The sequence below is a fragment of the Lepisma saccharinum genome, chromosome 6 (genome assembly GCF_977018435.1).
Source record: "Lepisma saccharinum chromosome 6, izLepSacc3.1, whole genome shotgun sequence".
NCBI lineage: Eukaryota > Metazoa > Arthropoda > Insecta > Zygentoma > Lepismatidae > Lepisma > Lepisma saccharinum.
This window is the reverse complement of record NC_139234.1, coordinates 23,113,675-23,141,071: the sequence shown is the minus strand read 5'-3', so window position 1 is coordinate 23,141,071 and position 27,397 is coordinate 23,113,675. Positions and strand designations below refer to the sequence as shown.

The 27,397-nt window shown below is 38.5% G+C and overlaps 1 protein-coding gene across 1 annotated transcript in view; it reads right to left on the bottom strand.

The window, feature by feature from the left end:
* Positions 1 to 24,372, bottom strand: part of LOC145989269 (paired box protein Pax-6-like) — a 278,537-nt gene extending 254,165 nt beyond the window's left edge. Inside the window, exon 1 of the mRNA XM_083124594.1 lies at positions 24,239 to 24,372. The gene's annotated coding sequence lies outside the window, so the exon portion shown is untranslated. The remainder of the gene's footprint in view (positions 1 to 24,238) is intronic.
* Between the last annotated feature and the right edge of the window lie 3,025 nt (positions 24,373 to 27,397).

Genomic DNA, 27,397 nt, shown 5'->3' with positions numbered 1-27,397 from the left:
AACACTTGGCGAATCGCAGATATGGCTGCCAATTTGGGAGCATGAACCTATAACCTAACCTAACCTAACCTAACCTAACCTAACTCTTTTCTTCCTGTAAGCGTGTCCCTCGAAATGAGCACACAAACCGCCATTATTAGTAACACTTAACTCTATTTCTGACATGTCAAGGGCAAGTTCAAGCGTTTTGCTTGAAGTGGTACGTTTTGTCGCTGATTTTGAAGTTCTTAGTGGATCCTTCACAGGTAGCTGTTTATCTGAGTGGTACGTTTCGTCGCGAAAACCCAAGTGGTACGTTTTGTCTTGACACCGGGAGGGAGACAGTGGGTAAATGAGGAACCATGTCAGTGTTCATACGTTGTTGCTTAAATATATTCAAGGGGTCACGGGTTCGATACACATAACGTTCAGATATCACATGAAATTGTAGGTCCAGAAACGATTGGTCTGTCTGTGTACGTGGACGTAAATGAACTCAAGCTGTTGTTTAATATATATATATATATATATATATATATATATAACAAAAAACTTCATTTAGTAAGGTTCTTTACCTTAATGACCTATTTACGATGTAAACGGTTTGCGGTTCTTCGCTCTAGATGTTACTCATGCTGTGTACTTCCACACTCGAGACGGTAACGACGGTAACCCGCCAGATGGCGAAGTGGTAACGTTGTCACCTTACAATCAAGCGGTTCCGCGTTCGACCCGCTGTGGAAGCGCATTGCTCAGTGTTCCGGACCCCACTTTTAACTGTAGGTCCAGTCCCAACTAAAAAAACTAAAATCGTGGACTACAAACAACCTTGAACCGAGACGGGTGTTTATAAATCGAGATGAGACGAAAACGAGAAATGGTTTGCAACTCAAGATGAGACATAAATTCTGCCAAATCTCGTCTAGATACCATCTACGATACTACCATACCAAGTACAACACCTTCTGGTGATGAAGTCGAATTCTCGATCCTAAGCGAGCGAAGGGAGCGTGGGTGATGTAATCAGCCCGCTTGCAATGGAATCCTGCCCCCGCGTTGCCAATACAGCGAAGTGTTATTTAACGCTGTTGAATCTTTTGACAGAAAAGCAATGGAGAGAAGTTAGAGATAGGGCAACACGGGGGTAGTCGTATTTCATCTTCTCACGTGAGCGCGTCATGCTCCCGTGGTTAAGTTAAAATGTCTTAGCATAAATACATTACATTTAGCCTAACTACGAAAGTATGTCGCCTGACGTCAGAAGACGATACACGGCCACGGCGCTTGACCAAGAAGGTTTTTGAATTGGGTGCGATAAGTGAGGAGGTAAAAACAAATAACTGTCCACTTTAGTTCGTGAGTTTGCCGCGGCCTTTCCCTTCTTGGTACGATTGTATACCACCCAATACGCAGCGAACCACGTTCTTCAGGATATATCGGTATCTTTTAACTTCCAACTATGCGGAATGAGATCTTACAGAGATCTGGTTGGGCAAAGCACGCCGTAAGAAAATGTTCCGTTATGTACATAGTAAGCTTTAGGAACGGATTTGAACCATGGAAGAAAACCCACCGAAATGTAAACATGAGTTTAGATGGAATGACCCGGCGCTACGAAAAGGAGGCGTGCTTGCTTCATTAGGCGCCAGAATATCTGTTAAGGAGTGTTAATTAGTGTCAAAGAGATATCGGAGAGCTTCGTTCCAGTTTCTTGTCTTTTCGTCTGAGATATTAAGATCTTCCGTTTCAGATCTTTCTGTATACTTTATACTCCTTTTGGGTTGACCCACCGTGGCACGTGAAGAGAAGCATGGTAATTTGCGCAGGAAATCTTTATGTGGGAATGTTTGCCTAAGACATTTCTTACGCTCCACTTATCCACTCACTGAAGCTTACCCGTCCGCATGTTCACAGCTGTTGTGTACCAGTCTTCACAGGTATATATTTTTTTCGAATAACGAATCCACATTGAAATCCAACCGTGGGTGTGCTGAGGGAGACAGGAAAGAGCAAAGAAAGAGCTAGAAAGAAAGAGACAGTGACAGGAAAAGAGAGAGAGAGCGCGCGAGAGAGAAGAGAATTAATGAAAGCAAGGAAGTAAGGAAAGAGGCTTGACACAAAGAGACAAGAGAAGAGAGATAAAGGGGAAGTAAAAAAGGAAAGCTTGCAAGTAGATGGAAAAGGTGATTACGAGGAAGAGAGACAGACAGACAGAGGGGATAGAGATAAGAGAAAGGAAAGACAATCCTAGCAAGAAAGAGAGAGAGATGACAAGAGAGGGAGAATGTGATGGAGAAAGATAGGAAGACAATATGGGAGAGAAGTAGAATAAAGTATAGAAAGGAAGATGGAAAAAGGTAAGGATAGACAGAAATAGGAGTGAGATGAGAAGTGGAGGGAAGTGAAGGGAGAGAAAGAAAGAAAGAAGAAGAAAAAGTTGAATCAAGATGGAAAAAGTGATTAAGATGGAGAGAGAGAGACAGAGGAGAGGAAATATGAAGGAGATAAGAAAGACGGTACTAGAAATGAAAGAAAGGGATAGAGACATGACAAAAGGAGAGCATGATAGAGAAAGACAGTATGAGAGAGAATATACACCCGGGAATCTCTGAGAGGTCGAAAGCAAGCGTCTGACTCGAGGGGTCTCTACCAATGAACGTGTGCGAGGGAACGGGATTGCATGGAGGGGGAATGCTACTGGAGCTACCAGCCTTTGCAGCAGCGTGTACTGCTTCCCTCCGCCCACTCGCTTTCTCCACCTTGTCTGCCTTTATACGCGACCTTGCTCCAGAGTTTCCAAATAGAGTATAGAATGAAATTGAGAAAGGAAGGTGGAAGAAAGATAAGAATAGACAGACAGAGAGAGGAGAGAAAGAGAGAGATGATATGAGAGAGGAAGAAAGAAAAGCTTGAATTAAGATGGAAGAGACATTAAGAGAGAGAGAGAGAGACAGAGCAAAGAGACATAACGTTAAAGTGCTAGAGGGAGAAAAAAGAGACAGGAAGAAAGGAAATGAGAGTGACACAATGATGGAGAGAGGAAGAAAGATTGAGAGAGCAAAGAGAAAGAATGATAGCAAGAAAGGAAGTTAGAAAAAGAAAATGATGAGAGAAGGAGAAAAAATCTTGGGCATGACTACGTAAACGGACCCGCCCGGAAATATTCTGACTACGTAAACGGACCCGCCAGGAAATATTCTGACTACGTAAACAGACCCGCCCGGAAATATTCTGACTACGTAAACGGACCCGCCCGAAAATATTCTACGTTGCCATAAAAAATAATAAACATCCTTTCTCTAATTGATTTCAACATCATCGAACACTATCGAAAATAATATGTAAGCAAAAAATCGCCCTGTGTCATCTTAAAAAAAAATTAATCAACTTGTCTAAATGTGCATACGCTGGGAAATTCAGCCAAGATGTAACCCAACCTCTGATCTCGTACCTTTTCATAGAAGTTGCTGAGTCAAGTATTCATCCAATCACTTTTTCCCTTCATTTCCAACTCGGTTAAAAAAAGAAGATAAATCTTTCATCATTACCAGAGGAGGGGTGGATGAAAGAGAGTTGGAGCTGTGTATACTTCGTAACCGCGAAATGTTCCGCACCAATCAGAACGTGATCTATTCATTGTTTAATGACTCCTCAATGGACAGGCAAATGTGTATAATTAATGTAATAACGCACTCGTGTTTTTGAGTCCGCAAAATTTCTCATTATTATTATTTATCCAGCTGCAGTAGTTTCGGAGATAACAACGTCCTGACAGGAAAGCATTTATAGCAAATGCTTAGCTCTTTGAAAAGAATGAACAAAGGAGAAAGTATGTTTTTCTGATTTAATTTCTCTTTTCTGCCGCTTTTGGCTAACCGTGAAGAGGAGAATGATTAAATATTGAATAAACTTCAAGAAAAAATACAAGCCGAGACTCAAAACCGGCATTTTCCCGGTATTTTACATAAAATTAACATTAATCTAGTTTAATATAAAGACGTTTGCCTACATATTATCCCATAATGAATTGTATGCAGCCTATTTCCCTATTAAACTTCACGCAATTTAGCTATAAAAAGCTGCTCGGTAGTCAGATTTCCAGAAACATTTCTGGGAGGTTAAATTCGACTACCAATCCGTAAATACAGCACTGAAACTACAGTGAACGTCCGCTAAGACGGATGTTCGAAGAGTGGTTATAATAATTTTAATTGACCTAACGGAGCCACTCTTATCAGTTCAGGTTTCTACTCTTACGGCGGCCGGTCCTCACGCCGAAGACCAACCAGACAACAGCGGTGGCGCCTAGAGTTGCGACGCTGGGGAAGGAAGTACTACGTGCACCTCGGTCTACAGGCTCCTGCGTCTCTTATCGTGCTAGATTGGTTGCTTCCCCGATCCCCACTTCCCTTGCCAGTATGAGGACCGCCCGCCGTAATGCTTGTGATGATGGTAATGCTTGTGATGTAAAAAACTATCGACATATATCTCTCATTTCCGCTCCGTCTAAGATATTTGAACAAGTTATTTATAAAAAAAAATTTAACCATGTCAAACCATTTATAACTACAGAGCAACATGGGTTTTACCCGAACAGAAGTACTACAACTAACTTGATCACATTAACCCAATTTGTTTTTGACTCATTTAATTAGGGATCCCCAGTAGATGTAATATATATTGATTTTGACAAACCTTTTGACAAATTGAACCACTCAATTTTGCTTCAGAAATTATCAAACTTTGGCTTTTCCATAAGTTTATTAAAACTAGTAGCTTCCTATTTAAGTAATCGAACCCAATTTGTAACATATAATCAGGTAACCTCTTTTCCGTTTATTGTGCACTCTGGCGTACCACAGGGTTCAAATTTGGGCCCTTTATTTTTTCTATTATATATTAATGACTTACCACGAACAATTAAATACTCCAAGTGCTTATTGTTTGCCGATGATGTAAAAATATACAAGAGAGTAAATCGTGAGACTGACTGTCTAGCTCTCCAATCGGATTTAAATAATTGTTACGTTTGGTCACAAACAAATAAGCTTTCTTTTAATGTCAATAAATTCTTTGTACTTTCTTTAGCTCGACGACATATGAGATACACTCACAAATATATAATTAGCAGTAATTCTTTAAGTAGAAAAAGCATTACCAAGGATTTAGGAATATGGTTAAACAACAAACTCACCTTTGATACTCATATTGAAAAAGTAGTTAACGACTCTTATAAAATGCTTGGCTTTGTTTTAAGAAACTCCAAAGATTTATTTAATATTAACTCTTTAGTATATTTATTTAATAATCTTGTACGAGCAAAATTAGAATACGGGAGTACGGTATGGAACCCATATATCTCATGCCATATCAATAAAATTGAAAAAATTCAGAATAAATTTTTACGACATATTTACTACAAAAAATACAAGAGATCTTCATATGCAGATCGCATCTCCTATGTTAAATTACTAAATGAATTCTCATGTGATACACTTCAACGAAGACGCAAAACGGCTGACCATATATTCCTATACAAACTTATCAAAAGTATACTTGAGTGTGAAAAATCTTTTACAGTTGATAAACTTTAACGTCAATTATAAGGTATTAAGAGTAAGACAACCATTTTACTGCAATAAATCAAACACAAAATTCCATCAAAATTCTCCAATCATTAGATTATTAAGTAAACATAATAATATTGTCCCGAATGGAATTGATTTGGATTTTGCTTTTAATATTAAAAACTATCTATATAGTTTAAACAACATATTAGATATAATATACAAATAAAACAGATCCAATTCTAGAGTGATATATTTATAGTCTCAAATACAATTTATAGCTTTTTGAATTTTGTATACATATAAACGAATTCAAATTTGAACTTTTGCTTTGTAATGATTATTCCTGTTTCTTATTTAAATAGTGGTATTCGTATAATTTCTTTATTATTCTGAAGCTTTTATAGTTTGTTACTTGTTTGTTTCTTCTGTCCTTTAGTTTTCTCCTCTGTTCAAAACTTGTAATATGTATATGTATGTAATTTTTTGTATTTGTGTAACTTTTGTATTTGTATTACTTTTTGTATTCGTATTTATCTAAGGTTTTGTGTAATAAATACTATGTGTTTGTATCATGTATTACATATTTATGTAAATTATATTGTATATAGCAAATTGTAATGCCTATTGTAATTGGAGCATTCGCTCTGTTATAGGCGACTGGTTAATAAATAAATAAATAAAGAGTAGAACATACCTATAATAGCACCTGTACCCATCAGGCATAATCTCCTAACATCCACCAGAAAGGCTGTTTTTAGCCAACAGTCTCATTAAACGATGCGGACCATAAGCGAAAGTATAAAAATGATGAACTGCTTCCAAAAAATTCTTGTTAAGATAATGTGTGGGTGGTAAATAGGTAAAATATTTAAGATGAATTATTGTATTTATTGCATGTAATATACATTGTAAAGATAATTTATATTGTAGATGGAAAATTATATATTGTTTGAAAACGTTATTTGTTGAAAGTTACTTAGCCAGAAAAGAAAAATACATATTATTTTTAATAGTTTAGTTTGATTAGCTATACTCTATCCTTGGAATCTTGTGAGCAAGGCCTCGAATAACGGCAAATAATGAAAGAAAGCGAGTGGGTGGAGCAAAACAGTGTGCTGCGGTAAGCAGCTGATAGCTGCAGTCACAGCAGTCACATTTTCCTATCCACGCAATACCGTTCTCTCTCATGTATGTTCATTGGTCGAACCCTCTCGTGTCACTTCTTGTTCTACTTGTTTTCGTTCGGTCGTTCCAGACCCAAAGATTCCCAGGACAGAATATACTTTGTAGTTAAACATCTCTTATCATATAGATATATAATCTATATATGAACCGCGTACAGCCACATCTAACAATTACAGTTTGTCCTATGATACACCTCATTTACTTCAAAGCAGTTTCATCTGGAACAAAAATTTGGATTTCTAAAATTTAGTTGAACTTGATCTGTGGCAGAATGAAAGAGTGCTGAAGAGATACTGAAACTTTCACATTTTTAACAAGAAAAAAAGTATTATTTTTAAATCTTACATTTTACACACAATTAAGAGTACATACAAATACTCAATTCAGTATGGATAGACGAAACAGAATAACTGCAATTGCATTTTTACCATAAAACTTCGGGAAACTTATTTTTATACTCGTATTACAAGACATCTTTACCGAAATATCAAATTTTAAACAATTCCATGTTTTATATTATGTTTGGAAGTTCCTTAATTTCTTGACATTTGCAACTATGCATGTATCTAAGTAGAGTTTGATAAAGTTGTAAAGATGTATAACTATATTCTTCAACTAATGGCAAACAGTTTAAAAAGTTAACCGTGCTGCCACCTACAGAGACTTAGAAAAAACGAGAGTAGCTTAGTTCTCGAAAACCTGAATTAATTTGGTCATTAATCCTAGCAGGGACTTGGATTGAATTTAAGCATTATGAGCAATGCCTGCAAATAAAAAGTATTATTACATGTCGCACGTAATCGTATAGGCCGACAATTAATGTATTGAAATGATAATCAGCGTGACCCTTGTTGTAGGCCTACACAGAGAAAAATGTTTGTTTGGATTAACCAAAAAAATGGTAGTGGTGAACAAATCGTTTGTTTAAATAGGCATCAACCAAACAATTGTTCACCAGTACCAAAAGATTTGGTCAAGTTCTATTTGTTTGTCGTAAACAATTTTTTGGTTACCAAAACCAAATATTATTTTGGTAAATCTAACAAAATGTAACCCATTTGTTTAGGAAAACCAAATAACTTAGTCAAAATTACCAAAGGATTTGTTAAATAATTTACTCATAATTACTTATGTTGTAATCTGGATAATTTTAGCTAGGATGGATAGTTTGTAGAAACTAACTGATCTCAAAATACACATTCAGAATAGAAAGTTCACGTGAACTAACCGTTTTTGGAGCGTGCTTGTTTTTATGCGCCAAACTTACCTTCTACTTATGTAGTCCAGAATCAAAGAGGTTGCTCACGGGAGATTCACTTTTATTCACTGTAGTACATTTTCTTCTTTAATTTGTAGCTTTGATGTTCACAAATCTTTCGAAGAGTGTTAAAGCACAATTTTTCACTATGATTACAATCAAACGTACCATTATTTGTTGTACAAAAACTTATGTTTCTCCAATATATGTTGACAGAACCATCTAGCGGCCGGTGTAGGAAACTCAGTATAAAGTAAGTACCAGGTGGTTATAATTAAAGTGACGGTGTTCAGAGTGGTACAGCACGGGCTGTAATGAGAGTAGCAGTCTGAAACTTCGTAGATATGATAATGAAGCAATGCGCTCGCGAATTATGCAAAAAAAAAAAAAAAAAAAAAAAAATAGTTCCAATTCTCGCCACCAGGGTAAAAAATGGCGCTGTAAGCAGTCAAAACGTGGTATAGTTACAGGAAAAAGGCAGGAAAGATCAAACACATGAGAACAATGACTCTGGCATGTTTATTAGGAACTATGGTTACAAGAACTGTTCAATATGGCCTCCCAATTCAGCAACATGCTGCATTCGTAACACGGCATGGTCGACGGTTGCTCGCAGCATGTCTGGTGAAATCTGAGCGACATGTCGTTGTATGCTAGCCTTCAGATCAGGCAGAGACCGGACATGTCCCTGATAGACACGATCTTTTAAATATCCCCACAGCCAGAAGTCACATGGATTAAGGTCGGGGGATCTGGAAGACCAATCATCTGGAAACTGCCTAGAGATGATGCGGTCATTAGTGAAGGTTTCTCGCAGCAAATCTTTCACGTGGCGAGCGACATGTGGTGTTGCCCCATCTTGCATGAAAATGGTGGTGTGTTCACAGTTCCGTTCTTGCAAAGCTGGAATCACGTGTTGCAGAAGGAGGTCCCTATAATGTGCAGATGTCACTGTACACCTAACAGGCCCTCGAGGTGTCATCTCCTCAAAGAAAAACGGACCAAGAATGAAGGAGCTAGTGAACCCACACCATGCAGTCACGTAAACTGAGTGCAATGGTTGTTCCTGCACAACATGTGGACGAGTGGAACCCCATATGCGACAGTTCTGAGTATTCACTGTACCGACCAGAGTAAAATGCGCCTCGTCAGTCCACAGAATATTCCCCGGCCACATGTCATCCACTTCCATGCGTGCCAAAAACCGATGGGCAAACTCACGGCGTTGTGGAATATCTTGGGGTTTCAATTGGTGCACAATTTGAATCTTGTAGGGATACCAGTGTAAAATGCACCGCAATACCTTGCGAACTGTTGACCAGGGGAGTGACAATTCACGTGCCACAGCTCTAGCACTGGTTGCAGAAGTTGAGGCATGTGCTGCACGGTCAGCTACAGCTACAGCAACTTCGTCCACAACTTCCACGGGAATGGGCCGCCTTCCTCTCCCTGGTGCAACACCCAATTCACCTGTTTCCTCGAATTTCTTCATCATCTTCTTCAGCCCATTAATTGACATGGGCCCTCTTCTCAGCCCTTTCTGTTGGCGATATTTCCGCAGTGCAGTGTTACTATTGCTCCCATTCTGGTAAAACAACTTCACTAGCAGTGCACGGTCTTTCTTCGCAATAGCCATTGCTTTTTACACGGGAAAAATCAAACTTTTAATGTTCGGCGAACATTCACATCACTAAAGGAAAAAAAAAGCAACAAGCGTCACCAACAACAACCAGGGAGCTCACACAATGGTTAGGCAATGTCACCGACTTTGACGTCAGAGTTACGGAAAATTCCACGTTTTGACTGCTTACAGCGCCATTTTTTACCCTGGTGGCGAGAATTGGAACTATTTTTTTTTTTTTTTTTTTTTTTTTTGCATAATTCGCGAGCGCATTGCTTCATTATCATATCTACGAAGTTTCAGACTGCTACTCTCATTACAGCCCGTGCTGTACCACTCTGAACACCGTCACTTTAATTATAACCACCTTGTATATTCTGAGCTTTTTTTTCAGAATATTAGGTTACACACCAACATAAAGACTCGCTTCGAGTAATTATCTATCTACATGAGTTTCAATTTTCGACAAAGGATTTTCATACTACACGCGACGAAACTGGACAATCGTTATTTCAAATTCGAAAGCACGCTCACGCACATGTAGTAAATTTAACCAAACGTTTTGTTTCTCTTTACTTACATATGTATAATTTTGTTTACGAGTACCATATTTCGTCTGACCAAATTTTTTGGTATTCTTAACCAAAATTATTTAGTAATTACAAGCAACATTTGGTTATCGGAAACAAAAAGCATAACCAAACAGCTCAACCAAACTTTTTTGGTAATTCCAAACAAACCAGTTTTTTCTGTGTAGTATTCAATAATGTCAACAGATGCCGTGGTAAGAGACTTGTGAGCAACGCACTTGTCGCTCCGGCCATAAACGATAGCGGTCAATGCCACAATGGAAAAATGATTACATTCTGAGATTTTAGTACTGTGTTCAATATTAGGATGACTTCATCCGGGTGAACCTCGTCACCAACTGAAAATTACTAGGGATGGACGATATCGGAAATTTGATATCGCGATATATCGTCAAGGAAATATCGTCACAGACAATAGGATACGATATTTTTTCCGTAGATGTATGGCATACACGTGGAGAGTTGTAGCTAATCAACAGCATTGTTCTACTGCATGTAGTTTCCAAGCTATGTTTTTTGTAATGGTACCCGGATTTTGTGAATACCCTGTACTATCTTAAATATCAACTTCGTAATATTTAGTCTAAAAATAACGATACTCGCAGTGAGGCACTGGCAACACGTCTAACTTATTGATTGATTGATTGAGTTGGTGTTTTAAGTCCACTTTATGCACAGTAAGGCTAATCGGGACTGGACCTACAGTTTAAAGCGAGATCCGGACACTATGTACTTCTCACTTTGTACTCGTACATTGCATATTGATAGATTCATTCGCAAATGTGTGAAATCTAATCCAAACTTTGAATTTCTCAGTGAATATCGCTTATGTTGGATATATGGCTGACCCAGTTAGATATACAAAGTTGATTTCCATGTGTTATATCTCATTTGAAGAAAAAGCATTTTTAACATTCAAATTCACGTATATCATACGAAATTAAGAAGAAGAAAGAACATGAAATAGGGTTACCGCATATCCTTCATAATGGAATCGATACTATATTGACTTATCTTAACGGCGGAGAGTGGCTACATCTCAATTTATATACACACACGTGCGACACATACACATATATTGGATTGATTGATTGATTGATTTGGTGTTTTATGGACAGTAAGGCTAATCGGGACTGGACCTACAGTTTAAAGTGGGATCCGAACCACTATGTGCCTCCCCCAGGTATCGAACCCGAGACCCCTTGATTACAAGGCAGACATATATTGGAGATTTTGATTTTAACTACCCTTCAATGTGACCAAAATAAGCTTACACTCTGTCTAAGGTATCTCTCGACCAAGGCCTCGCATAACGGTAGAGAATAGGAGAAAGCGATTGAGCGTAGCAAAGCAGCTCGCGCTGCTGCAAACTTCTGGTAGCTGCAGTTCAATTATTGGTTCAGAACTCTCGAGTCTTACTGCGCAGAAGACTTGTTTTCGATAGCTTGCTCAAGAGCAGAGTGTAGCTGAGTTGTTAAAAACTAAGAAACTGTAAATTACAGTAATCGTTTTTCTTTATCTTAACAATTTTGGAACACCTAACTACCAGGTAACATTAAAACACAATTATTAAAGATACCACAACAGAAAACGTGCTTCCTGTATCTGTACGGGTTAACGCTATATTATATATTTATTTGCTTAAACGATCAGATACAGTACTGAACGATCATTTTGAACAGAAATTAAAAGAGCAGCTGAAATGACAACACAACTAAAACAAATCAATCTAGCATGGCAAAAAAATAAAACTTACATATACTTTGCTAACAATTGTCAGAAACTGTTCTGTCAAGAAAAGTCAACATTATTAATACTATTGTATAAATACGGAAACTATAGAAAAGGGAGCCTTGTGATGGAAGAATAGGAAGGAGGTGGTTGGAGCGAAGCAGTACACACTGATACAAACAGCTGGGAGCTGCAGTCGCTTTGCTCCTCCACGCAATCCCTTTCCCTCGCACGTCCTCATTGGTCGAGCCCCCCTCGAGTCACTACTTGCGCAGAGACTTGTTTTCGCTCGTTCGCTCCAGAGATTCCCCAAACAGAGTGTAGTTGAAGATTCAACTGACCGATTGGAAATTCTGTTTTAATTCTACCGATGATGATTTCATGCAAAAAAATTGTCCGCTAGTGTGTGGTCGCTGTAAAACAGACACAATATATGTTTTATGTCTCGGATAGTGTATTCTATGACCAGCAATGGCGAGAAAACAAACACTTGAAACAGGGCGCTATCTTACGGCCATAACTTAACTCTAATTTTAGGGGAATTCTAGTATAGTGATGAGTTCAAGTAGGCCTACAACTTTTGAAACACACCATTTCTCTTACTACCCTTAAAATTTGATATCTGGCTATAAGCGAAAATTAGCTATTTACCAGTATTTCGATTCTCACAACGAGATTATTTAAGAAGTACCTCATCGAAATAGTACGGAATGCCCTTGTTAAAGTGTTTTATTCATAATTTTGAACACACTTCATCTTAAAACTTGAAAATCTTTTTGCACAGATTCATTTATGGAATTTCCTTTCCTTTACATAAACTCTTATGTACTTCATTTCCCTTTATAACGAATACCGTAATCGCAGAAAGGAATATCCTGACATCTAGTTTGATATAACGAAGTATTTTAAGTGGCTTCCACGATATGCTCGTGCATATTAAGTATTCGCGTAGCGTACAGTAGAGTTCCGATAATGCGAGTTGGAATGGACTGAGACTACCTGGAATTTAAAAAAAATGAACAAAAAACCTCCGTCTATTAAGAAATAACCTATGGCAAATCGAAAGAGCCGAAGGAAACAATATAACAGTACCAACAGTAACAAAACAATTGTATATAAAAAAGATGGATTATTATTGGAATCTTCTGTCTGAATCAACAAGTTTAACAGGCTCGAGAATATTGTTTAAAGTTTGATTTAAGCCCACTTTATACACTTGATAGGCTAATCGGAACTGAACCTACAATAATAACCATTTTTTCCAGCAGGAAGCCCAATTTTCGCAAGACAATACTGTTATCACTAAAACATGGAAGTAATCTTGATTCCTATTTACAGTACTGTATAGTGTTTGCATAAAACAGTACAAGTGTAGCTTAGAATATATTCTGAGTGATGTGAGTTTCCGACTGAAATCCGCCCCACCCAACTGTAACTTCTAGATCCACCACTGGACACTACTGTATTATGATTTAACAAAGACATGGCATTTGTAATACATACAGAAAATAAATTTGCAATAGATTTTTTTATACATGATTTCGACTGTGAAAATAGGTCCAAAGCGGAGCATTTGAAAGCATTGTCTTTCTGAGACATCTGTGAAGGTGAGAGGAACAGGATGTGTCATTTTGCGAAGTATAAAGATCCGACTTCCGGATATTCTATGTATGTTTTATCTTTCTTATATTCCTACATGATTTTTCAATCTTAGAGCTGAGGATATATTTGACTACTGACTAGAAAAATCAACACCAAATAACGCAACATACTTGGTTTTCGTTTGTTCACTCAGCGAAAAAGATAACAGTAAGTAAATTTATTGCTAATTTCGTTAATTTTTCATTCTTTGTTCTAGGTGTGTTTTATGGAATTAAATTGTATTTATCCTGGAGTAGAGATTCTTGTATACTTATTGATGCTTTTGTTTCAGTTATTGAACCCTACATTGCGGAAACAAAACCAATAAACATGGTGATGGACAATTTGCCTACTATTACACAACGTGCCACGGGCTGTAATTCCGGCCTGGGCATGAGCGTTCTTTGTGTGTGTCCCTTCATCATGTTATCCTCATCGTCGCGATTAGCCAAAAGTGGCAAAAAAGCGGCGCTGAACACAAAAATAAAAGCAACAAAAATCAAATGTGCCTGCTACTAGCTTTACTATCAGCCGTTCCAATTTTACAAAAGTGAAACAGAAGCCGCGATTCATCACTGTAGTGATCATCATAAAATACATTATTTCAGACAAGATACCTAGAGGAGGCCATGTCAAGAAATTTGCTAAATTTACAATGTATGAAACCTTGACTAGCTGGTGTTGCGCGATCTGCGAAGAGAACAAGGCAGAGAAAATGACACGTATTTGAAGTTCTGTCTGTTTCCGTACATGTCTGAAAGGAGAAACTTGTTTACTTCGATGAGTGTAGACAGCAGTTGCCAATCAGTAATGTGCCGTAGACTATAAGTTTACGTCTACATGCGTTGTCTACACGTAATCTAAGCGTAGATTACATTGGGTTGTAGTTTACATAGACTACGTAGACAATCTAAAGTGCATTAAAATTAATTTTCAGGGGTTTCACGAAAGGAAAGTGACATTTTCAACTATATTGGTTCCTAACGAAATGAAAAGAATCCCATTTACAACAAAATTTATCTTCTCTTCTATTACCAACTATTGAAGAAGTTAAATAGTATGGAAAAACAACAACAGATGGCAGTCGTGAGGCAAAAATGTTTTTTCCCCCCATAAAACACTAGAATATTTCCTATATTAGGTTTCTTCCTGGATGAGAAATTGTTCGAGTTTGGAAGGAAGAGTATGAAAAGTTCTCACACATCGGCAACTGATCCGCAGTATAATTTTCTTTTAATTCCACGGCGCCCTTTGCTAAGTTATCACCTTTCGCCATGTTGTTTACATAGATTACGTAATCTACGTGTATAAAATAGTCTAAGTGTTGAATGTAGACTATCGTTGTTTACACGTAGACGCACATCACTGTTGCCAATTCTGAAATGAAATTGTAACAATACAAAGAAGGTATTGTTTTACGTTGTTTGTAGCTATTAAAATCATGAAAGTTTATGGTTTCCTTACTTCACCCACATTATTCTGTTCGACGTTTTGTTGTTTCTAAAAGCAATTTTTAAACAACCATAAATCGCTTACATCTTGCATAAAGGAAAATATTTTTTTCTTATTTTCCAATAGTTTAAGTTCGTATATTATGGCCACGTATATTTTTCTCTTACTAATGCTTCAATTCATAGATGACGCCAGGGCACATGGGTACGAATTTCGGCCTGTGCATAGGTGTTGTTTGTGTCTCTCTTCATCACCTTCATCGTATCAATACTCATTATCATCTTCACCAAAAGTGGCAGAAATTCGAAGTAAAATAAACTAAATCAATCAATCAATGGAAACCAATTCATAGGCGTATCTAGTTTTTTTCTGGGAAAAGCGCAGATTATGCTGTAAGCACATGATGCCAATACATTGTGTGTAATTCTTTCTCTACGACCTCATGTGTGTGTATGTGTGTACGCGTGTAATGTAATATTAAGTTGAGGACAATTACAAGGGTTTGTTTTAAGGCCAATTTGTAGTAAGATAAACTAAATGAGACCGGACCTTTAAAGTGGAATCTGAACTTTCATGAGGAAACGAATCCAGCAATCTTTGATTACAAGGTGATAGAATTTGTAGAATTTTGTAGTTGTTAGTTATTTATATTAACAATTATGACAGAAAGGGATAAGCTTGAGAATTTATCTCGTCAGGTGAAACTGTCACAGACATGGAAAATATTGATCTCCTGCTTTGTGTCCGCTGTGTAAGGGCCTTGTAACCGGTAAGTTCCAAATTTCATTTCCGGTGTCCACTTATATAACTGACTAGTAAATGTACTCCCGATTAATGTATTCCGGATTCTTTTACTTGGTTGGTTGGTTGAGTTGGTGTATTAAGTCCGTTTGTGCACAGTAAGGCTAATCGGGACTGGACCTACAATTTAAAGTGAGATGTGCCTCCACCTTGTATCGAACCCGGGACTCCTTCATTACAAGGCGACGACGCTACCACAGCGCCATCGGGTAGGCGGGATTATTCTGAAAAAGTAGTGCTCCAACATTTTCCGTAGTAACAGAATCCTATCAATACTTTTTAAAATAATTAGTCTTCTATTTTGGAAACGCACGTGCCCCGTACTTCTCCCATTAAATCCGCTAATAACATTACTAGTCGTGGTACGTACAATTTACAACACTGGGAGTCTAATCTATAATACTAGTGGTTCGATTTATAATATGTACGTGATTATAAGTTGAACCATTTTAAACCTTCATTACATTTTAACGGTAATGCTTTGAGTATTTGAGACATTATCATGCACATATCTAAATAAGCCATTACATTTTCCCTATTTGCTATCAAAATTAATAAGAATTTCATCAATCTAATATCTATGGATGGATGTATGTGTGTATGTGTGCGTGTGTGTGTGTTTGTTCTGACATAACTCTCGAGCGTGGAGCGATTTCAACCAAACTTGGTACACGTATCACTTGCAATCTGGAAATAAATACTGTGGGGGTAAGACACCCCTGGCACCCCTAGGGGTGGGGGTTAGAAGGGGTCACATGTAAAAATAATCGAAAACGACCGATATTAGAGTGGAATCCATAGTTTTCGGGGTCGCTAAGATTAATAGTGACACTCCCAATGCCGTTCAACTCCAAGTTCATCACCTATCGGGATGGAGGGTAAGAGGAGGTGAAAAATAAAATGTCAAAAATGACCTATTAGTGTGGAATCCATAGTTTTCGGAGTCTCTAAGCTAATTGGTGACTTTTACGATGACCAAACTTGGTACATATGACTTACAATCTGGAAAGAAATACTGTGGGGGTAATACACCCCTGGCACCCCTGGGGGTGGGGGATGGGAAGGGGTGACATGTAAAAATAATCGAAAACAACCTATATTAGTGTGGAATCCATAGTTGTTCGGGTCGATAAGATGAATAGTGACTCTCCCAATACCGTTCAACTCCAAGACACCCTTGGCACCCCTAGGGGTGGGGGTGGGAAGGGGGTGACATGTAAAAATAATCGAAAACGACCGATAGTAGTGTGGAATCCATAGTTTTCGGGGCCGCTGAGATGAATAGTGACACTCCCAATGCTGTTCAACTCCAAGTTCATTTTACACTATAGTTAGAATTCATTAATTTCCTGTCTAATAGAAGATTGGGATAAATAAATACCCGGGCAACGCCGGGTAAAGATAGCTGCAAAAGACACGAACATCGCGACCAATACAAGAAGCACAACATTGAGAACCAGTTTTTGATGAGGCAATGCAGGACACATCTTTATAATTCTACTTGTATTGTTTCGAAATTTTGCGATGAGAATGAACTGATGAGTTATGATGGAACAAACACAGCAACACTCTCGCGCCTTGACAAGGATTCATTCCTAGGACGTCTGGATTCATAGCGTCCTACGCTGAGCACTCCGCCACAGATTACCGAGTGGGGGTGGTTGAGTGTTCGACTCGTGATCTTGATACCAAATGTTCCGGGTTATAGTGCCGGTCTGTGCATGGGTTTGAGAGCGTGTCTACTTCAATTTCAAATTATTCACCCTCATCGTCGCGATTGAGGGACACAAACGCGAAGTAAAATAAGAATTAGCTAATATAAATAACAAAACAAAAACAGTTATGCTAGGAGTTTTTCATTGGTCTTTCTTCAACAACAGCCAGAGATACGTGTACGTCAGTATGTCGAGATATCTAGTTTTTGTCCAACACGTTATTCTAGTGTCTGTATTTAATTTGAACTTAAGATACGTATAATTTATAGTTTGTGCTCACGCAGGCTAATCGGGACAGGAGCTACAGTGTAAATTGGGTCCGAACCACTGTGCAGTGTGCCTCCACCGGGGATCGAACCTCGGATCTCTTGATTACAAGGCGACAGCGTAACCACTACACTGTCGGGGGGGGCTCGGGTAAGGCTATCACTATCTAAAATAATCATTAATTACGGCGAAATTATCGTCGAACAGTCCTTAAAAGTTACGCCAATGAACTAAGGTTCAGAGTTTTCACTACCGAGCTTAACTTTTAAAAAAGGTGAAAATAGTGCCTGTCGTAGTATTTTCCTTGTGATTTCCTTATCTTGTGATGCTTTACTAAATCTTTAGCCTCATTGCAACGATAAGGATGAATCATGATCAGATGAAATTCATGAAGAGCTGAACGGGATGGAACATCCTTGTCCGAGCTGTGATTTGAACCCAGATCCTTTGTTTGATTGTCGGCCATTCACCTACCCTTGGCGACAAATGTACAAATTGCAACTTTATTAGATACACTACAAAGGATGATTCCCTCTTTTTAAAACAAAAGTATGCACTACAATATACATACACACACACACACACATACATATACGTATAAATTACAAGAACAAACATTTGGAAACGTATGCAAGAACTGATTACTTCACTCTAATTATTAATTTATTTCATCTTAGATTTCAAATTGAACAAACATTGTTATTGAACGCCGTGAAAAACCCCGTCCGTCAGGCGAGCGTCTTGAGTACTCAACCGCAATATCGCTGTCCAAGACTGTGGGTTCGAGTCCACACTGATTTCATCGTGTTTGTCTTTTAATCTCCATCGTCACGATTAATCTAAGTGGTAGGAATTCCACTTTGAGAGTAACCGAACACAAATAGAAAATCAACCCGTTTCTCAGTCAATACAAATTAGCATTAATCTACCCTTTGTTCGACTATTGTGATAATGTTTACGGCCCTCAACTCTCGCAAAAGCTCAGTAAAAAAATACAAATGGTGCAAAATGCCTGCTTCCGATACATTTTTCAAGCAAAAAGATCCGATCATATTCTTCCATTCTTAAATAATAATCAGGTTCTTACCATGGCAAACAGAAGGAAGTTGCACTATCTCTGTTTTATACGCCGCATACTGACAGAAGGTAAACCGCAGTACCTGTTTGAGAAGATGCATTTCCGTAGGGAAATCCATCAGTATGTTACCCGCAAGCGGAACAACTTCGATTTACCCCATCACTCTACCACGGCCTACAAATCATCTTTCTCCTTTTCGGCTCCCAAAGCATGGAATGCATTGCCTGTAAATATCTCTAGTGTAGACAACCCATTATATTTCAAAGGGAAAATAAAAGATCTGCTGTTAATGGAACAATGGCAGAGTCGGGGCACATACTGAAGGTATCAAGTCACTCACTAAAAGGAATTGTATTATTGTATTATTATTACTATTGTCTTTTGTATTTCTAGTTACACTTCTTTTTTTGTATGCAACTAATTCCTATGTATTTTTTTTCTTTCTTCATTTTTTAATTTTTAATTTTTTTTATTTGTATTATTATTATTATTATTATTATTTACGTTTAGCTTACTGCTCCATAAGTTTATAATAATCTCATATGTATTATCATATTGACAAGGGTTAGGTGGCAGAGCAGCCCTTGGCTGAACCTCGCCCGCTGAATAAAGAAAATTTATTATTATTATTATTATTATTAGTATATTATTGACATTGTCCGTATTAAAGGAACGTTGTGCCATCTGACTTCAATGTTAATTTCCATGTTAAGTAGGTTGTTGCTAGTTTTTAGTAATTTATTCGCGGCAAGGTATGCCGACCGGAACTATTTATTTTGTCCTGCTGGTAAAATATAGCGTATGTTACTTAAACAGTTAAAGAACGGACCAGAAAATGCGAGCAACTCAATCCATTTTTAGAAATAAATCAGTAGCACATTTGTTGATAGAATCAGTACGCTTCGACGTGTGTCCCTTTGACGTACGGGCAATCCTACAATATTTAGTCGCACCTGGTTTGCTGCAGAAACCATGGCTTCTGACTGATTATCGACTGGCTTTCCGTGACAGTAGATTAGATTTCTTTTCTAAAACTACAGACGCGGTACTTCACCAGCAGAAGCAAAGGAAGTTTCGCGCAGCACACTATGCAATTATACTTAAGCCCGTCATGGGTGTTCCTTGCGAGTGTCCCTTCATCAATTTCATATAATCATCACTCATCCTCAATGTCGCGATTAGACAAAAGCGTCAGAACCGCATCACAATAATATAACTTCAACCATGTCAACCCACAAAAATATTTTAAACTTAACGGAACATTTTGGCCAACAACTTACGTCATTTGACCTCTCGTTCTAAAGAACATATTTTTGGAATTTTGAAAATCCGATTTGAAAATCTCTCAGAACTTTATTTGTATATTTTACTCTACATTTCGAGTTAACGCGTACATATTAGTACAAAATCTACTATCATAACCCTAAGGTTTATGCATTTTTACATTTTCTATAAACAATTGAAGGATGACAATGTCACCCTCGCGACGCCCCGTGGCAATTACTTACGAAGAATTACAATGCTAACCTGTCTTGCAATCCTACTTAACCAAAGAAAAGTGACATCATTAACAAAACCAAAGAGGTGCATAAAAGTTGTAGCTTCAAGCTAACATCTAAATGCATCATACATTGAATATGCACTAATATTCATCTCATTGTCTAAATATTATTAATACATTACTCGAGCCATAAAAAGGCATAATGTATTTTATAGTCTTTCTTCCAAAGAATTCTTAAAATACATTTACTCCATGAGAATTCTTTCAATAAGGTTTACTTGATCGAAATGCAAAAATAATGTTACATATTGCGTAGCGTAGTAAATATTAGTAATTTTCAACTTTCTGTGTGAGAGAACATTTCCCCCAGATTTTTAGCAATAAATTTACAAGAATGATAAGAGGAATAGAAGAAAATGCATGGACAAGAATCCAGTTGTATCAATTAATAATTCAATAGAAACGCTTTAATGCATTAAAGTTTGACTGAAGTACAAAAAAGCATTGCAGTGTGTGTCTTGATACATATTAACGTGTCGTGTTCAGCTGATGAATTAACAATGCATCAATTTTGATCAACGACGAACCAAGAAACAATTGTACGCACAGCTATGTCAGTTGATATCTTTGACGTTAATATGTTAAATTTGATCTATTTTGTTTTCCGTGTTTATAGTTCAGTATTTCAGATCCTAGCAAAACCGCAGATCCGCTAGCTAATAATCGTTGCGTGCAATGCCAGTTTTGACACTCTTTTACTTGACACAGGGACGTACACATTATTTCGGCCCTACGACATTTCGAAAGCTCTCCGTGGGAGTTCAGCGAGTCGACTCCATTCGCCAGTCGTTGTTGGCTTGCTAGACCATACCTCGAATTCTTTGTTCCATTCATGACAATACTAAACCATGAAGAATTGTTTGAGCTTATAACCATTGTACTTGGTTTTTATGTAGCAACGTTTCAGAAATTCATTCTGCCTCCATGTTCAGGATAGTGTAGGGTGTTATACAATGCTGTCTGTTTTCCTACAATTTTCAAAAGGTATGCGCTGAGTTTCACAAAACATTAGGTGGAGACCATGTTCCCATCAACTTTGGATTATGATATGATATGATATGAACGAAAGTGTCGTATGTGCGCGCGCTTATAAGACCTTTGAAATTGTTGAGATGTGGGTAATAAGAGATTGCATTTTGTCTTGTATAAATGGAGTTCATTATAGTTTGTTGAATGGTAATTTGTGGTCAATTAAATAATGTTGAATTATGCGTGCATATCATTTATAATGTATTCGACACCTTGTGTGAGATCTGCATGTGTTCCAAATACACAACAGAAAGTAATGCACTTAGAACATGAATGTCATTCATGACAGAATACTGATGTTGATGATTGGCATAAAAGAGGCATATTACAATAGAGAATTACATTACATATTACATTTATTATAATAAAAATAATATGAAACGCGTATTTTATTGATTGCATTTAAATGTAAAGGCTACATTAAACGTAAACACTCCAAAGTGCCTATTTTGATACGTCACCACAATTGTTACTAGAACGTTTTGCACAAACTCTTGAATTAGTGTCATTTGCAGCATGAGAGATTTCCAACCATATCTCTTCATATTTCTGACGCTGAAACTAATCAGCTGGTGGGCCTTCGCAACATTATGTTCCCGATCACATAACATTATATGTATTTGACCACAAAAAGTTCGCTGAAGTAATGACCAAATGAATAAATTTATAAACGAAACGAAAGTCGAAGGTATACACTAAAGAGTTATCCTAACAAGAGGGTATACGGCATAGCTATACATACCGCAGTATACCCTCGACTAAAGCCCTGGTGTTATATGGTTATATGGATAGTCCTCGAATACAGATTATATTTGGAGAAAGCAGTAATGTTTGTGGTAAGCGAGGATTACTTAGCGGTGGCTGAGGTTGCACCTTTTCAAGTAATATGAGCAGACAGACCAACTTTGATTGCTTGAAACTGAGTGCAAGACGGAAATTGAAATAAAATAAGTGGATGGTTTATTTAACGACGAAGCTAATTAAGATGAAGCCTCTGTTACCACTAAATAATCTTCCCAGATATCACCTCTCATGATGACTGTCCCCAAACACACCCTCCGTTCGGGAACTGCCGCCACATGACCACATAACACTACACTAATCTCAAGACGGGAATAAAGCGAGTTCCTGAAACGTTGGTATAAAACAGTGGTCAAGAGCCCAAACAATGCATCACGAATCAACCACGACTGATCAGTTACAAAGAAGAATGCTAGACCAACATGATGAAAAATGCATGCCCGATAGCAATCAAACTTAGGACGTCTCGGACCAAACTTCTACAACCAAATGTTTATTTATCGGTCTCTGAATTGGATAAAAACTCCAACATTTTTTTGTTCTAAGAGACACTTAGGCATATGAGAATCGAAAGATAGAATGTCCTCGATAATTCTAAAATCTACTAAATTTATTTCATAACAGTGTATTTTGCACGTGTCTTTATTCAAATATTGATGTAATTACGTCAGTAACCAATAAACAAATAAACAATGGCTTCCCCGGTGGCGTAGTCATAACACTATCACCTTGTAATAAAGAGATTCAGAGTTTGACGCCAGATGGGGACACGTTTCACAAAATTTTGAATTTGCCAATTTGAGAATGAAATTGACAACAAACAAAGTTTGCTCAAACTTTTTGTGAGAACAATATTGATTCTACGTTAAGGAATTTTCGGAATGTAAAAACAATGTTGAAAGATAATCCGAATACTTAGTTTATGTTTTCACGGAGATGTGAAGATGTGAAGTTAAAGTTTTTCTACAAATTACTCGAAACTTTTTGAGGTCAGCATCTGTGACATTATTTAAGATGGTAACGTTTAAATGTCTATGTTTCCACTGATGTAATTTTTATAAAATCTCATTTTCTGAATGGAAATTGTAATCTGACCTGCGTCTATATTTCGATTGGAATCGTAACCGTGAAATGTGACCTCACTGGGAATCGAACCAAAGGCCATTTGATTAGCTGCTACCCTATTTTGTACTTTTTATTTCTGTTATTTTATGTCGCTTTTTTTAAGTCTCTAGGTAGAAAATGATTATGAGGTACAATTTGAACTTGGGACGTCTGCTCAGGTAGTAATATCGCAAAGCAAAATAGTGATTCCATATCGAAGAAAACTCATTTTTATAAACTTCGGATTATGTTTGCAAAATAGTGGAATTCCTGACTGAAGCTTGGAAATTATTCGCCTTGTGTTGACCAACTTAAGAGACACTGCCCGTTCCGAAGAGACCCAAAAGTGGAGCAAGCAATTCACAGAAGGTAACGAAGTGTGCCAAAACGCAAGGGATCCCTCTCAAAATCCGATGTCCACTCCATTGACCCTTGAAGATGAGCCCCCCCTCTAACCCCCCCCTCCCCCATTCACACATTGTTAGCCTTTCTTCCGCTTTCGCACACTCCGCCCACTTTTCGCTCCGTCACGTCTTCGGGAGATCCTTCAGCACCGTCAGGTCATCATCAACCAATCCCTTCGTTTTATTTCTCTCCCCCATCCCCCAGCCTTCCTTTAAGGGTTCCCTGTCCAGCTTAGGCATCGCCTGAAGTGTGCATTAATGTAGCGCGATATGCGGGCAATGAAGAAAAAAGGAAGAGGCGGCCATATTTTTACAGAAGAAAGTTAAGTCAATTAAACATGCACTACGATTCGATTAGTCGAAGCGCGTTCGCTTTTTCCGTGTCGACAACTTGAGGATGATGAATCGGCGCCGCGACGCTCTCTAGGCGTGTAAAAGAAAAGTGACATACCTGTGCAAGTTGGATGACTGCTGACGTCAAAGATTCCTGGAAAAAAGTGGACGAGTTGCTCGGCTGTCGACAATCTTCGGGCAGGTCCGCTGCGGAGATCTTCCAGTATGTTGCTCTGCCGACGATGAACGAGCAGAGACTGTTGCCGGTTGCACTGTTGTCAGCTGTGTGACCCTCCTCCCTCTCTGTGGCAGGAGTGAGACACGGAGAGCGAAAGAGAGAGAGAGAGAGAGCATGCGAACAGAGCGAAGGGTGAGGTGAGCAGAAAGAGAGAGAGCAAAGTTATTCCGCTGCGCAGGGGAACGCCATCAACAGCTCAACATGTCGCCGACAAAAAACCCTTTGCCGACACGTATCGCGTCGTTCAGGTGGCGGAATGCTTATATCGTCCGGAAAACCACTCGGATTGCGTTTCCACTTTTTGGCGCCAAATTTCAAAGAAGACTCAATGTGTCTTTTAACGTTACTTCATGCTCAGATAGGCTAACCGGGACTGGACCTACGAACCACGCGGATCAAACCAGAGACGCCTTGATTGCAAGGCGACAATGTTAGGACCAGTGGCTATACTGAGTCCAAGATTTGGGCTATCTCACTATGTCACGTGGTCCTAGACTATGAATAGAACTCCTAAGAAATCAGTTTGCCAACTCATAAGAAATCAGGTTGCCAACTCATAATAAATCAGGTTGCCAACTCATAGGAAATCAGGTTGCCAACTCATAAGAAATCAGGTTGCCAACTCATAAGAAATCAGGTTTCCAACTCCAAAGAAATCAGGTTGCCAACTCATAAGAAATGAGGTCACCAACTTCAACTTCTTCTGTATTTTAGCTAGCCTACAATATACTCTCCTGGGCAGGACTATGCCACCAGAGAGGCACCTAGAGATTAACGGATATCCGGATTTCAAATTATTCAATATCCGTTTCGGATGCTACGGATAATTTACAAATCCGGATAATTAGGCCATTCGGATAATTCAAATAAGTCGGATATTCAGATAGAACATATTTGATGGATGTGTGGAAAATACGTACAGTGAAATACGAAAATGACTAATAAAAGAATATGTTGATAGCCCATAAAACGAATAAACAATAAAAATGTCCTGATATTGCACACATCCGGATAGGATATTCCGAATATCTGGATAATTAAGATAATCCGAATAGACCTGTGGGATGTCCGGATAATTAAGATTTCGGAATAATCCGAAAACTATCCGATGTTAGGATAAAATTTTATCAGGACATGGTCATTCCTACTAGAGGTAGGAAGTGATTCTTCCAACATTTGTGGTCTCAACACCATGGGTCCCCAGTGGGAGGGTATTTAACGCGCATTGCGTCATAGGATTTTGAAGGAGGCACACACCTTGATGAGAATGGAATTATAAATGGTTAAGCCACTCCTTGCACATTGCATGTGCCCTGGAGATATATGGGTGGTGGCGGGGATATAACCTTACACATTCGCGATCTAGGGAATTTTTGGAGTTGACCTGATCAGCACCACTCTCCACCAGCCTCACCCCTCAGAGATGTCCCTAGGGCTTAGAGGCTTAAAGTAACAATGACCTCAGTATGCAGGGACATGGCCGGAAAAATTCACCACCTGAAACCACGCCACCCTGCAAATCGAACCCGGTTCTTCCGCGTAACAGTCAGACGCCTTACGAACTGGACCACCGCGGCTCTAATATAAGAAACAAAAATCTATTTTATGTTTACCATTTCCAAGACAAACATGGGTGTGGATATTGATGATTTTTTAAAATTTATTTTTGTTATTTTACGTCTTTTTCTAGGTTAATCACAACTGTGGGGATGACTGGATGATACGTGAAAAAATGAAGGGATTTAAAAATAACTATGATTTACCCAGGACCAGATTTCGAGTCTCAATCAGTAGATATCTGCCTGCATCCTTCATCAGACGGAAACTGTTCGGTTTTAGTGGCCCCAATTTCTTTCAAAGGACTCCAGTTCGGAAGATATACAACCAATCGCCGATTTGTGTAACGGCGGTCGTTAGGCTTTGCCCTTCACGCAGTGCACGCGAAACAATGCGTGTATATATATATCGTATTATGTCCATCATGGATTCAAATCTACATCTTGTCATCCGAGTACTTCGTATCATGCACTCGTATTGGTGTAAACTGGCCGTCCAATACAGTTGCAGCTTTGTAAAGGATAGGGAAGCGAACATACTTTGTTATTCTAATATTTACGATGTTCTATTAAAAGATTTACAGAACAGCAGACTATCAAGCTAAACATCATTCGTCCATTAGTGACGTTTCTTGCTGCATAATTATACTCTACCTCGGGAATCTCTGGGGCAGGGCCGCGCATAAAGGGGGAGAAAGCGAGTAGGCGGAGCGAAGCAATACACGCTGCTGCAATGGTTGGGAACTGCAATTTCCTTTCCCCCTCCACGTAATCCCGTTCCCTCCCACCTGTTCGTTTGTCGAGCCCTCTCGAGACACTACTTGCGCAGAGGAGTTGTTTTCGTTCGCTTGCTGCACAGACTCCTGCGCCAAGGGGTTATTGGCAGGGGGTGCAAAGAGGTGCTTGTGCACCCCTTACTTTTCTTCCGCACCCTCTTCAGCACCCCCTGATCAAAACTTATATTCAACATAATGAAACATATTACGTTGTGCTTTTAAGACCGTGTCCTCCCGTTTCGCCTTATTGCGATTTCACCTCCAGGTATAGAATTTCAAATTATTTACGTGACACGAACTTTCTAAGGCGAAACGGGACATCCCATTTCGCCTTATCCTGTTTCTGCTTACACACAAAAAAGTTCCCACCTGGGAATATTATCGACCTGAAGGGTAATTCATAATGGGAGCGCAGAGCTTGTGATGTTGCCTGCCTTGGTTCCCATTGTCCTGTCGGTTAGGTTAGGTTAGGTTAATAATACATTAATAATAATAATCCTTCATGTCGATAATATTCCCTGGTGGGAATTTTTTTTTAGTAATATGAAACAGCGTAAGGCGAAATGGGATGTCCCGTTTCGCCTTAGAAAGTTAGTGTCACATAAATCACGCCAAATTGTATCGGGGGAGGTGAAAACGCAATATGGCGAAACGGGATAAGACAAAACGGGCCGTAATCATTAAGACAATGTTGTCACTTCGAGCGT